At 44.0% G+C, this 14,231-nt stretch overlaps 1 long non-coding RNA gene across 1 annotated transcript; it reads right to left on the bottom strand.

The window, feature by feature from the left end:
• Positions 1-699: 699 nt before the first annotated feature.
• LOC146718031 (uncharacterized) lies at positions 700-3,133 on the bottom strand. Its single transcript, XR_014921416.1, has 2 exons — positions 2,794-3,133; positions 700-2,015 (listed from the first exon to the last, which is right to left on the bottom strand). It is a non-coding gene; the product is annotated as an uncharacterized LOC146718031 (long non-coding RNA).
• Between the last annotated feature and the right edge of the window lie 11,098 nt (positions 3,134-14,231).

Here is a 14,231-nt window from a genome sequence, read left to right as displayed (position 1 = left end):
GGGCTGACTGGCCGTGAGACCTGAAGCTCTGTGGACTCACAGACTCTTGTGCTTTTATTTTACTTTAATGAGTCTCCATTTTCAGAGGCTCAAAAATAAGGATGGGTATAAGCACTTATCTTGAAGTACTGCAGCGCCTCTCTCAGCCGGCCGCTGCTGCCGCTGGGCTTGTTTTATCTAGATCACAGACATTTAAAGAGCTTCATTCATCACGTTCACCACATTTGAAACAAGGCAAACAGAGGAGCCTGCAACGGCCTGCACTCCTGCCCAACACCCATGCTCTTTTACACTGTAAAAAGAATAACCCTATTCAAATTAAAAAAAATGATGTCCAATTGTCACATCCAAAATATTTGGCTTCAGAGAATCCAAATTGAGTCACTTGATTTGACCTGATACTTTTATGTTGATATAAACAATATTAGTAGACTTGACTGAAACTTTAAATTTTGCATTGATCCAAATTGATTTTTTTTTACATAGAACCATATTTTAATTATTGAACCAAGCTAATATATTGAAATTTAACCAACCTAATGTATTCACATCGAACCAAATTAACATGAACTAATATGTTTGTGTTGAAGACAGGTAATTGATTTACATATATTCAAACTATATTTTTTACATTTCATTTTATTTCAGTTCAAAAATGCTCTGCATTTCCTATAAAAAACAAGACAGTTGGCCAACCAATTATTTCAAAATTATTTATTGTTCCAAACCATTTTAACTATAATCAATAGAGAGGATTAGTAATATACAGATTTAGTGCTACGGCAGAAATGATTAGAGAAATGTTTGTTTTATAAAACCTGCAACCTTTTGAAAACCAGTATAAAACCTGCAACCTTTTGAAAACCAGTATAAAACCTGCAACCTGTCTAAAACTGGCATAAAACCATTATAAAAACTCTTTTTAAACCAATTTGCAAGTACTCAAAAATGTTTATATGTGCACTGTGCCTGTACAATGTAAAAAAAAATCTACACATGTATCAATGAAATCAACTTAAATCTCCCTTTCAAATGGGTGTTCTTATAATTTTTGAATGTAGAATACCACTGCAGGCCAACCAAGCAAAATAACCAAGCACACATGCACATGCATGTGCACATACACATCCACACATGCATGCAAACACACTACTGTGCAGTGTTAAGTTCACAATTAAGTTTGCGAATCTTAGAGGTCATCTTGTTAAAGTCAAGCTCCATCATAATCTTTTGAAGAGCCTCAAAGGTGAACCTGAATCCTCGTGGATATTCCATATTAAGAGCATAACAGAGTCCAAAGACCATTGCCACTCCAGCTGCCACAGAAGGCAACTCATTCAGGACTTCCACACCATCAATGATTATCCCGATGTCTCGACGCTGATGTAGGAGGCTTGAGTTGTCCCTGAAGATGAAGAGTGCCATGGTTGTACTCTGCAGCTCTTCCTCAGCTTCATCTTTCTGGGATATCTTGAGGTAAAATATGGAACAAAATGTACAAGTGAAGAACTGAAGTCTGGCACACCTGATAAATCTTTGACCATAATAAACTACTATTTTGATAGTTGTTTGGTCACAGACTATTAGAACAATTATTTGATTAATCAGATTGTGAATTGCATAATCATTAAATTAAATCAATGGTGGAAAATTTTCATAAATGTTCCACAAAGCCCAAGAAAAAAAAGAAAACAATACAGAACCCTAAGATATTAACTTGATGAGTTGATTAATCGTTGCTGTCCTACATTAATCACTGCATTTAATAGCAGAGTTGTCAAATTTACATCAAGAGACTGCATCTCATGTAGAGACAGAACAGATATGGACATACCATGTATTCTTTTATCAAGTCCTCAACACATCAGCAAGGTGAATGAGAGGATAATGAGGGAGAGTCTAGATTATTATGAAATGTTTAAAAAGGATGTGCAGTGTAAATGCAAAATGATACCTGTTCAGATTAAATGAAAATGTATGCTTCAGCCATGGAATGGATGGAGCGATCTGTGGTTCTGAAAGCATACAGAAAAAAAGAATAATGTTACTTCTCTATAAAACACATTACATAGAAAAACCAAGAAATACGTAACATGACATACACATCCTTATAAAAAGCTAGTACTATAATTTGATTTAGGTTTACCAAACAGTCTACAGACCAGCCATTAGCAACTAAGTTTGGCATAGGGTCAATTTAATGCTGTTAAAATTAAAATTTCTTCAGAAAATGCACATTTTTCCGAGCCGCACCTGAAAGTCAATTGAAGGAATTAGTCTTATGTCATTGATCTTATATGCTGGCTTGTTATTTCTGTCTCTAAATCATGCACATTAATAATTATCTTTTGCGCTCGGTGTACACACACATAACACACAGATATTTATATGAAGAGAGACAAACGTGCGCGCACAAACACAAGCTTGTGTCTAGAAACCGCGCGCTCACCAGAAAAATTCAAACGAAGCGGAGCACGGAGTTATACTATGAATGTTATGAACTATGAACTTATGCTAGCTAGCTTTATCCACCACCGATGCATCGTGGTAACGCTAGCTAGTTAGTATACTGGTAAAAAACGGCTTTTTGCCTAACTTGCATTCCTGACTGTGATGGTCGGTTTCTGGTAACCAGTTCTAACGTTGCGCAGGATAGCTAGCTAGCTTGTAGCTAGCAGCTACAATCATGCAAAAATTAGGGGTGGCTGTCGACCCAGCTTAAATGGGGTTATTTTCTGCAATTTTGGCAATACAAATTATAAAAGCTTTTGTAACACACTTGGCTTTACTTACGTTTATTTTCAGATGAAATTAATCAAAGATGTGACACGATGTTTCCAGCAGCCATGCAGAATAAAAATGGGTCCCGGTCTATTTCTGGTGGGCGTGTTCAAGTGCAAATCACTTTGACTCAAATTAAAGATATTATCTGTTCAACATGAAAAGAAATATATGTTTTGAGAGAAATCAAAAACTTTGCGTTGTGTCCTTTGTACAGATATTTAGTTTCATCCAAATCAAAAGTGGTATTTTAAAATGCAAAAAGAAAGGGTTTCACAATCAAATCAATGATTTTATTCTGTTTTGAATGGCACTTATTAGATTGAATGAATGACTGCATGTTAGACTTTTTTCAGTGTAGGTCAAGGTCCGGAGTTTGTTCTTGTACCTAAGGACGTCAGTGGAAAACCGACACTGCAAACCAAATCGCTCTTTTGTTTCTGCGTTGATTATTCCAGTAAAATGTAATCAGAGGTCTCTTTATTCCAAAGCTTGCTGACTTGTGGCTTCATTATTTGACTCTCTTCGCTCTTTTATGTAAATCATACCTACAGCAAGCTTCTGTAAAACAGCAGCTGCATTTTTATCACAATAATTCAGTATTTTTATTTTTAATGGAGCCAAATCATGGTAATAAAAATGAATTTGTAGAGCAGGACTGGCACTGCTTTCCATGAATCAACGCAGTTTTTAATTCACTTTTGCAATACGTGTCCATCCCTCTCCTCTCCTCCTCCTGCTGGAAGTTTTTTAAGTTCAGACTCTGAGAGCATGTCTTCATTAGCTGCATTAACATTCACAGGCTGTAGTAAATTCTGACAGTGAAAAGGTCCCCGTAACCTTTAGTTGTGCAGAAATTTACTTCCCCAGAAAATTACAGCTGGCACTGTCTTAATTAATGCCCGCTTTCTTCCCTTGAAAACCCCGAGCCTGTCAGCTGGGGGAGGAGAGGAGGAAGAAGACGAAGAAATTAGAAAAACAGCGGAAAGAAAAGGGGAGAAGTGGGGAGAAAGGAAATCAGAGAGGAGAAAACGGGGCAGATTTGAGTTGACTAAAAGCTTTTACTTGGAGTCTGCGATGTGTGAGATGAAATGGTGAATAAAGGATCACAGTACTGCTGTTTGTGTGTGCAGCGGCTATTCCCCAGTAAGGAGATTCAATAGATTCAAATCTATACTATCTCCTACACTACTCCCATCTCTCCTCGCTCTCATTTTCTTCTTTTGTCATCCAAAGTGGGGTGCGAGGCAGAGGCGAGGGGCTTTGGAGGAAACTAATACATATTTTATCCCAGGCTATCTGCTGGCTACAGATACTGCTGTTTTCCAGGCCCTCGCGGCTAAAGAAGAAGAAATCTATCTTCACGCTGGTCACCCAGCATCGCAATCTGCAGCTGCCCTGATTGGGCCGCAGCTTAAATCCCCAGCCTGCGTCTGCAGCGCACGTACAGGGCCGACGTTTTGGGCGCGAGTGGAAAAAGATGGTGCTCGCCGATACTTCTTCCCTCCCAGGACTCGATCATCTTTCTGTCTCTCCCTCTCTCTGTGTCTTTGTCACCCTTTTTCTCCTCCTTCCATCTCTGCAGACGCTAATTAGAGAAGTGAGTTGCAGCTCTGTTGATAGACAAATGTCAGCAGGCGTCTCCAGTTGCCTGGTAATTGCCTGAATCAAAGAGAGCAAAGATGTCGAGGAGATGAGACCTTGTACGTTGTCCTCCTACCCATCCTCCTGCATCTACAAGTCAAATAGTCGTGGGAAACAAAGCCTTAGAGTAACCAAGAAAGAGGAGACTTGAGCTAAATTTGAGCTTCAAACCTTAAGCTGCACAATTTGATATGAATATATATTTTATATATAATAGTCCCTAATCCCTACCAGATTATACAGCCTCAGATGAACAGACGACATGCTGTCATTATTCATTTTTATAGCAGACGCAGTGAGGTAAACACCAAGCTCACCTCATCATCCAGCAGCTATAGATGCTCGTTGAGCGGCAGTGACCTGCACTGATGTTTCTGTGGGACTCTGTCAGTGTCATATCTTTGGTCCTCTCTTCTTCACAGCATTCGTTCATGCACAGCTCTCCGACGGTCCCACACAGCCTCTCGGTCAGGCTGAGGTTTGCACTTTGGACCAATGCGGCAGTGCTGTGCTTGGGTCATTGTCCTGTTTGGTCCAAGCTGTGGCACAGACGGCCTCACGCTGGCATACAGAGGACATCCACTCAGTGCTGATGAGATGTTTGTTTCCTCCGAATGTGCTGCTGTGCTTTACTCGCTTTGGTCTCGTCTGTTCCAGGAGTCTTTGCTTTATTCGGATTCAGCTTTGCTGGGAAAACATTGATGAGCAGCAGAGTGAGTTTCGTTTCTCACACCGTGGCTCTTTTCTTCATTTTGTGTTCATAAATAATGACACGCTGTAACACGTCACCTGAGGTTGTATTTGAATCATTTGAAGATCTGCGAAGAATCATGTGATTTTCCTGATCGGTAAAACCTTAGAAGTGGAAGATGTACTGTGGTACGTTTTACTCGACACAAGGTGCAGGACTGAAACTGTCCCGCTATGCCCTTGGATTTGATCACAGTTGTGTTGATTCGTGATAAATCATTTGCAGTTTATAGGGGGACCATAGACCCCTGATGGTGGGAACCAGGAGGAGAATGAAGGGAACTGATGACTTTAATCTACACTTGAAAATCAGTATTTTAGCTAAGTGGCAAACGTTCCTCATCATCCTCTTTTCTGCAAGTTGTTCAATTCAGTTTAATTGATATAGCCCCAAATCATGAGTCACCTCAAGGTGCTTTATCACATAAGGTAAAGACCCTACAATTATCCAGATGGACCCCTATGAGCAAGCACTTGGTGACAGTGGGAAGGACAAACTCCCATTTAACAGGGAGAAACCAGCCTTACAACATGAAAAATAATGAGTCACAGAGAAGCGTCGGTTTCTGTCCGTCCCCTCGATCAGAAAGCTAAGGCGGACCTCACCGACGGGGACGCCGTGGCACTCGACCGACCTCGAGTAAAAGACCTTTGTGGAAGTGATTAGATGGTGGTTTAAAAACGTCACGCTCCTTCTGCCTTTGGGTTCTCTCTTCTTGCCTTTAGTTTGAGAAAAGAATAAAAGCACTACCACGGCTCCCACTCTGGTCACAACAAATGATTAAAGTATGAAGAAAACTTTATGATAACACACGGTGCTCGAGCCTTGCACTCTGCGAGCCGCTGGTCATTATTTTGTAACACATCAGGAAATTTGGGGGCGTCTAACGTCAAGTAGTTAGGACTTTATTTTTAACAAATGGGCAGCAAGCTTCAGGCTACTTGTTTAGCAGTCCACATATGACACCTCCATTAGAAGAACACCCTGACCGCTCTGCAGTAAATTCTCATGTCTCCTAATTATAAAGGTTTGACTCTGGCCTTAGTACCACCAGAGACTCCTCTCTAAATAACAGCTCGAGCCACACCATCAAATATCTTCATCTCATTTACACAAGAGCTCCTTCGCTCTCTGTCTCACATCTCTTTTAGCTCACCCTTCCTCCTCCTCTGTGTGATTTGGTGACTTTATGCACACATTAGCATCAGTCCAACAGCACAGTTAGAGATACCAATTATATCCGTTAATCAGAACAATTAGGAGTTAGAGAGGATCGCAGAGCTTCGTGTCAGACTATTAAAGCAGGCGCCTAATGAGCGTCAGCCTCACGAACATCCGCCGCGTGTCTGTGTGGAAACAGAAGCTCAAACTTCTAGCAGCGTTTCCTGTTTGTTTCCTTCTTGGCGAACACGAGGAACTCTCTCACATAGACATAGATTAAAGGCGAAGCGTCGCTGCGGCTCATGCCTGCACACGCTCACGCACGCTCAGCCCGGCCCCGTCCAGTTCGCCGTCTTACCTGTGATGATAAACGGCTCCAGATTTTAAGATTCCCATTTCTAATTTTCTGAGTGGAGAGGCAGGACTGTGGCGATTGATCAAATTGGGCAGCAAGTTAAGCTCAACCCCCCTCCGTCCTCCCCATCCTCCATCTTCCCTTTCCTCTTTTTTTTCTTCATCTCTTACCCTTTTCCTGCAGAAAGACTCTCCTAAAATATTAAAGTAGATTTATGAATGGTCACTGCTGCCCCATCTATTAATATCTGCAAAATTGACAAGAAATGATGCATTTCCATTGGGTAGGAGAGACCAGTGATAAATTTGCTTTGTGCAGATGTGATGGATGCAGATTAGAGCCTTCACCTGGTTTTCCTCCTCTGAAAACCACCGAGTGGAAACGGCCACAGTGAAAGAATAAAATGTGCAGACGCTCTCGCACCTCCTCTGAGGTTCTGTGAAGGGAAACAAATTGTAATTCAGCTTCTTGTCTTTTATTTTGAAATGACGAGAAGCGTTTCTGTGGTGTCGTTATGAGTTCACGGTGCGCAGCAAATGTTAATGTTACATGTTTTAAGGTCGCCACATTCGCTGAAGAGCCGAGAGTACGATGGAGGCGATTACCATCTCTTCTCCAGCTGCAGACAGCAAACCTCTCAGAGGTTCCCTCAGTATCATTTTTAAATCTGATAGTTTTCACTCACAATGACAAACATACAGAGAAGCATTCACACCAGCACGCAGACACGTGTGTTAACAGACTCACAAAAATGATTCTTTGTCCTCGACAAACACAAAAAACACTAATGTGGCTTAAAATGAACCAGAAAAATATAACAATTATATTTAGTCAAATAATTACGAATAAAGGAAAAAAATCTTTCACATGAACTGAAAGTAAATTTGTTTGGACCAGATTTCATTAAATTTAATATTTTACTTTGTACCCACGAAGAAAGTGAGGTCACGCACACACAGAAACACACAGACACACTTACAGACAGACACACAGACACACACACACACACAGACACACACTCTGAACACGATTTAAACTCACGGGTGGGTTTCCGACTCTCCCCCTGCTTCCACACTGAAGCTGGTGACATATTTGATGTTGACTGTGGGGACGTGAGTCCACGTCACAGAAAGTGTCTGAATGTTTTTGTCCTGAAGGATGACCTCTGACCCTGCAGAGCTCACAGAAGCTCTGAGACGTCTGAGGAGGACTCTGTGATGTATGCTTCTCATCTAACACCATCACTGTTCCCCGTGAAATATATGAACGTCTGGTCCAAACAAAAACAGTCTTTCATATTCTTCCAGCCCGAGACGAGAGCAGCCCATCGTGCGGACGCTGGCACCGCAGAGTGACCAGAGCAGCATTATTCAGTATGAACAGTTTCACAGCACCGTGATGAGCACTCGCTGAGTTTATACGTGTGGCCGTAGCCAAAGCCCATCGGTGATTGTAAAAAGGTTAAAAAAAATGACCCCCCCAAAAAAGGATACTTTTGATCCCACCGAGGGTTTTCCATCTTCTCTCTTCCTCGGCATATTGATTAGCTCGTGCTGCTCCTGCTTGGATTACAGATTCACGCTTGGCTCCTCGGCACGCCGGCATCTCCCTCTCTGAAGCTGCGAGGACAGCGAAACACTTTGCCCCCCCCCCCCCCGACAGGGAGGGGGCAGAGGTTGCGCTGCAGCGACTGAAGTGACTTTGTCTCAGGAGAGGAGCTCCTTCGATCTGATTATTTGGGAAGGACAAAGTGCTTTTGTTGATGAAGAGTCGCTGTGATATGTGGGAGTTGGGAAATCGATGGGACGCACGGAGCCCCGGCGCATCGATCGCAGCCCCGCCATTGACAATCCATGGCCTGGTTAGTTATGCGAGAGAATGAGGTAAAATGAGCTAACGTGAGAGTGTGTCTCTTGCTACTTGCTGCTGTATTTGTATCATTTGTATTGACAAGCTTGGCTCGGGAATGATTAATAATCAGCCGTTCCAAAGTTTGAGCCCCGTGTGTGTTAGCAAGTTTTATGCTAATACGCATGTTTGTATTTCTAAAGTTTGAAAGAAAGAAAAGATGAATAAAAGTAACTGTGCATATTTTGTAGCACATTCCAGGGACAGACAGAGACTGAAATCACTCAAATGAGGGCCTCTCATTATTGGGCCCGCGCGTTGTTTGTCCAGGCAGCCTTTTCCTGGCACCTTGTTAGAGATGTCCACGGCTGGTAATTGGATCCGTCTCGCTGTTAGAGAGGAGTGCCAGTTGACAGACGCTCAGAGCCGAGAGACGCTTAAATGACAAATGTTCCCTCTTCTTCTAAAACCTGAGTGTAAAGCTGTGACGTCTCGTTATCGTCTCTCACACCGGATTTGAGGGTTCTGGCAATCAAGCGGCTACTTAAATCCACAGCGCCGTGAGGGGGAGGGGGGTCTGACACCTGGAGCACGCTCAGTAGGAGAAGGAGGCTGTTTGTGTTTCGTGCAGTAAGAGCAGCGCATTCATTTTGTCTTTTAATCACCTCAGATTTAAGAGCATCTGCTGCTCGTGACGAACACACACAAACACATTCGCGTGAATGTTAAACTGCGTCAGAGACCAGGAGAACCCAGCGGCATCGTGGGCACGTGAATTCACGATGCCGCCGGGTTCTCCTGGTCTCTGACGCAGTTTAACATTCACGCGCAGCAGATTTATGTGAAATCTATCCATCAGCCTCTGCTGCGTCTGAGCCTAGCCCTGGTTTAAGAGCGCGAGGATCACCTCGGTGAAACCGGGCTGAAAGCTCCCTTCACTCCATGCTCATTTGGATCCACACCAGCATGCAACGTTTTATTGAGAACAGCGATGATATCTCTTTGTACTCGGTTTCTTCTCTCAGAGCTAAAACTCCACGTCCACTTTAAAAGGTCATCAGAGGGCAGAGCTGCCGGGAACTGAACCAATCACAGCTCAGCTTTTCTGTTCATTTACCTCCTGCTTTAGGCTACGTCCACACGTCCCCGGGTATTTTTGAAAACACAGATTTTTCTATGCGTTCGCACCTTCCGTCCACACGTAAGCGGCGTTTTCGGTCACTGAAAAAGGGGATTTCTAAAAACCCCTGCCAGGGTGGAGATTTTTGAAAACTCAGTTTTTGCATTTACGTGTGGACGAGAAAAACGGAGAAAACGTCAAAGGTGTGCGCGTTTTTTGACGTCACACTGTGCGCCACGTTATTGTTTCGGTGAAATGAATTTCTACAATACTGTTACTGTTAATTCTACTCTCTGCAGTGTTTAAATGCTTACATATACACACAGTTACTGTCCCTCCACACATACGACTCGGTTCTGATTCTATGCCCCATCTTTGTTTACTATTTCCTACCCAGGCTTCTAGACTTCTGATTGGCCAACATTTCTACACGGTTAGGAATCTAGCGCCACCTACTGCTGTGGCATGTTCCTAGCAGCGTTTTCCTTCATTTCTGCGTTTACGTGTGGACGGGATTATTTTTTTAAACGGAAAGTCTCCGTTTTCAAAAATACCTGTGACCGTGTGGACGTAGCCTTAGTTTTTATTAAAAGTTTTTCATGTCTGTTTTTATTTTGATGAGTTTAGATCATGTTGTTCTCTGACGTATGAAGAGTTAGTCGTGAAGAAACATCACTTTTCTCAGAATGAAGAAGACGTTGTCAGAGAGGCTGATGAAGAGTCGGCGGGCACACTGGCTGTGACCCTGTGCTGCAGGTGGGTGATGACAGGGCTGGGTTCAGGTGTCACAGACAGCTTCCACTGGAACAGCGACAGGACTAATTTTACGACAGAAGAATTAAAAATAAAATCCGGTCCCTGGAATATCGTCAAACTGAGCATTTCAGAGACTTTGAATGTGGTGTGGTTGTTGGTCTGCTTCGGAAACGTTAAAGAGGCTGAAAAACAGAAAATACCCAGCGAGTAGCAGTTCTCTGGGAGTGTATCATCGATGTCAGAGCTCAGAGGAGCATATACTGTACCTCTCAGCCTTGAAGCAGATGGGCTACAGCAGCAGAAGAGCACACCTTAGTGACTCCAGTAAGTAAGAACAAAAACCTGAGGCTGCAGTTCACGCAGAGAAGATGGAAACATGTTTCTGCAGCCTTCTGAGGGCTCAGAGTTTGGAGCAAACACGCTGGTATCAGTGTTCAGGTTCCTTTTGGTGTGATGGTGTGGGGGACATTTTCAGCTGACCGTGGTTTAAACCCATGGCACGCCCGAGTGTTGTTGCTGACGGTGTACATCTCTTTGTGAAGATGGTACACTGATAATGGCTTTGCTCGCCGCACTGAGACTGTCTCCACAGTCACAGGTCCAGCAGAGCACTTTGAGACGTGGAGTGTCGTATCGTGGACACAGCAGCTGTGTGATGCCATGTCCACATGGACCAAAATGTTTCCAGCAGCTTGATGAATCAGGGAGACTTAAAGGTGAGAGACGAGTGTGTGCAGTGAAACGCTGAGTTTAGATGTTTAAACTGAACTGCTGACCGTTTGTTGTGTTTGTTTGCTCCACTCTCTGCAGGTCGGGGCTCAGACCTGTGCAGCAGGGCGAGTGGGTAACGTGCTCCTCGTGTCTGTAACCGTTACCTACCATAGAAGGCATTCACCTGGCACACCTGCTTCCCTCCAAACAAACACTGTTTGATGACTGCGTTAGTGACTCCATCTGTGAGAATGCAGGCCAGCGCTCGGTCAGCGCATCAGCGGGGCCGAGCTCAGGTAAACATCGGCGTGATGGAAAACAGCTGCACATCATATTTACATGTGTAGCAGAGATTCCTGCATGTCTGTCAGCGAATGAACACATGTTTGCGCGAAGGACGCGTCTGTCTGAGATCAGGTGTCCCGCCGGCCTCTTCCCGCTGTTTGTCTGTTGTTATTGTCTCGTCCGAGCGGTTGCGGTCCGGGTCCGAACTCTGACAGGCTTGTTTACATCCGCTGTAATTAAAGCAGTGCTGTAAGCCATGAGTCACAACTCCATCTGCACCGTGTCATCAGACGAGAGGGTGAGGAGAGAAAGACAGAGGGGAAGAAGATAAGAACATCATAGTCAGAGAGCGAGGTCACTCATAAACCCAGCCAACATGCCACGAAGCCTCCCATAATCCGCAGGGACTCTTCCTCATGATGAAGACAAGAGTGATATGATTAAAAAGTTTCAGGTGCAGAAACCCCAGGGTTTAAATTGATAAGGACCTGTTAGTGAAGTTTGTGTTTGAGTGCAGAGCTGGTGGGACTGTCCTCCTGTGGAGATCACGTGCTGCTGTGTGGATGCAGCGCCTCGTATTAGAAGCTACGAACCTGTTCTTTGCATGATCTTTATGTGATGGATGGAAAGTTCGTGACAGCCGCTGGCTGTCTCTGTGCCTGCCCTCAAAACTCTTTCAGTACCAAACTGTGGGCTAACTGAGGAAGAAGAGTGTGAAGGAACGCTGCGAACGTGCTGTTGTTTCCCCCACCCTCCCTCACAGATCTGAGTGCCATCGAGTTTTTTGCTGCCCCACTCCCTCTTTTCTTCTCTGAAAGTATTTCCTGTTTTGCTATTATCTGCTTTATTGAGCCGAGTGTGCGACGTACACTTTGCCATCATTTCCACAAAGCAGCAAATGACTTATGACCGCGCGTGGGGGAGGGGGCATCTGGCCTCGGGGTAGCAGGCCTCCTCTTCCTCCTCGCCTGGTCCTCGTTTCGGAGCATTTGCGCCTCCTTGTATGTTAGCTGCATGCCGATCTGGCACCTCCTCCTCGGGATGAGCTCTCCTCCTCCTCCCACCTCTGCATTGCAAACTCCAACATTAAATTGTGATAGATGAAGAGCGGAGGGCATTCATACAAATCAATGACTTTAGTGTATGTGTCATTAGCCCGCACCATGAAGCCAGCGGTCAGCGTCATAAATCACGTCGTGATCGGCTGTCGGCCGTCCTGCGCATGCATTAGGCCACACAGGCATACCGAAGTCTGAAGGAGAGGAGGAGCGCTCACCCTCGTGCAGGAGTCTTTGGTGATGACTCAGCACTGCTGCACGCCACGGTGGCCATGATTTCATGACGGAGGGAGGAAACTTTCGACTTCACTTTGGCTAAAAGATAACAGGTCTGAGCTCCCAAGCCAAGACAACGACGAACGTTAAAGATGGACAGAAACAGGATGAAGGAGCGCAGCTGAACGCACCGTGTTTTACAAATGGCAACATTTCTTTATACGCAGATTGTTTTGACTCTGCGTGATCAGAGACAACAAAGTGCTTCACATAAAAGAAGTAACCAGCGCTCCCTTGATGGAGTAAGTGATTCTGTGATTGTTTATTGATCTGTAAATCAGATTAATCGAATGTTGACAGTGAACTCACACATGAACCTTCACGCCTCCAAACTCAGGCTGGTGAAGATGAGCTCAATTTAGCATCTAGCTCAGCGGCAGCTCTTTATGACACAGCCCACAATATAACACAACATGTCAGTAATTACAATGCTGTAATCAAGCCAGATGACACACACCAATGAGTTAAACTGCAGGAATGTCTTATTAAAGAGATAAAGACCTGGATGGCCGCTAACTTTCTGCTTCTTAGTTCAGATCAAACTGAGGTTATTGTACTCGGCCCTGAAAATCTTAGAAATATGGTATCTAACCAGATTCTTACTCTGGATGGCATTACCTTGGCCTCCAGTAACGCGGTGAGGAACCTTGGAGTCATTTTTGACCAGGACATGTCCTTCAACGCACATATTAAACAAATATGTAAGACTGCTTTCTTCCATTTGTGCAACATCTCTAAAGTTAGAAATATCCTGTCTCAGAGTGACGCTGAAAAACTAGTTCATGTATTTATTACTTCCAGGCTGGACGACTGTAATTCATTATTATCAGGATGTCCTAAAAACTCACTGAAAAGCCTTCAGCTGATCCAAAATGCTGCAGCAAGAGTCCTGACAGGGACTAGAAAGAGAGAGCAGATTTCTCCTGTTTTGGCTTCCCTTCATTGGCTTCAAAATCCTGCTCCTCACATACAAGGTCTTAAATAATCAGGCCCCATCTTATCTTAATGACCTTGTAGTACCATATCACCCTATTAGAGCGCTTCGCTCTCGCTCTGCAGGCCTACTTGTTGTTCCTAGAGTATTTAAAAGTAGAATGGGAGGCAGAGCCTTCAGTTTTCAGGCCCCTCTTCTGTGGAACCAGCTTCCAGTTTGGATTCAGGAGACAGACACTATCTCTACTTTCAAGATTAGGCTTAAAACTTTCCTTTTTGCTAAAGCATATAGTTAGGGTTGGACCAGGTGACCCTGAATCCTCCCTTAGTTATGCTGCAATAGATGTAGGCTGCCGGGGATTCCCATGATGCATTGAGTTTTTCCTTTCCAGTCACCTTTCTCACTCACTATGTATTAACAGACCTCTCTGCATTGAATCATATCTGTTATTAACCTCTGTCTCTCTTCCACAGCATGTCTTTATCCTGTCTTCCTTCTCTCACCCCAACCGGTCGCAGCAGATGGCCCCCCCGCTCCCTGAGCCTGGTTCT

The sequence above is a fragment of the Copadichromis virginalis genome, linkage group LG1 (genome assembly GCF_057382275.1).
Source record: "Copadichromis virginalis isolate Kocher_CV1m ecotype Utaka linkage group LG1, C_Virginalis_male_GT1.1, whole genome shotgun sequence".
Taxonomy (NCBI): domain Eukaryota; kingdom Metazoa; phylum Chordata; class Actinopteri; order Cichliformes; family Cichlidae; genus Copadichromis; species Copadichromis virginalis.
Note: the sequence above shows the minus strand (reverse complement) of the source record. Positions and strands in the feature narration are given on the sequence as shown.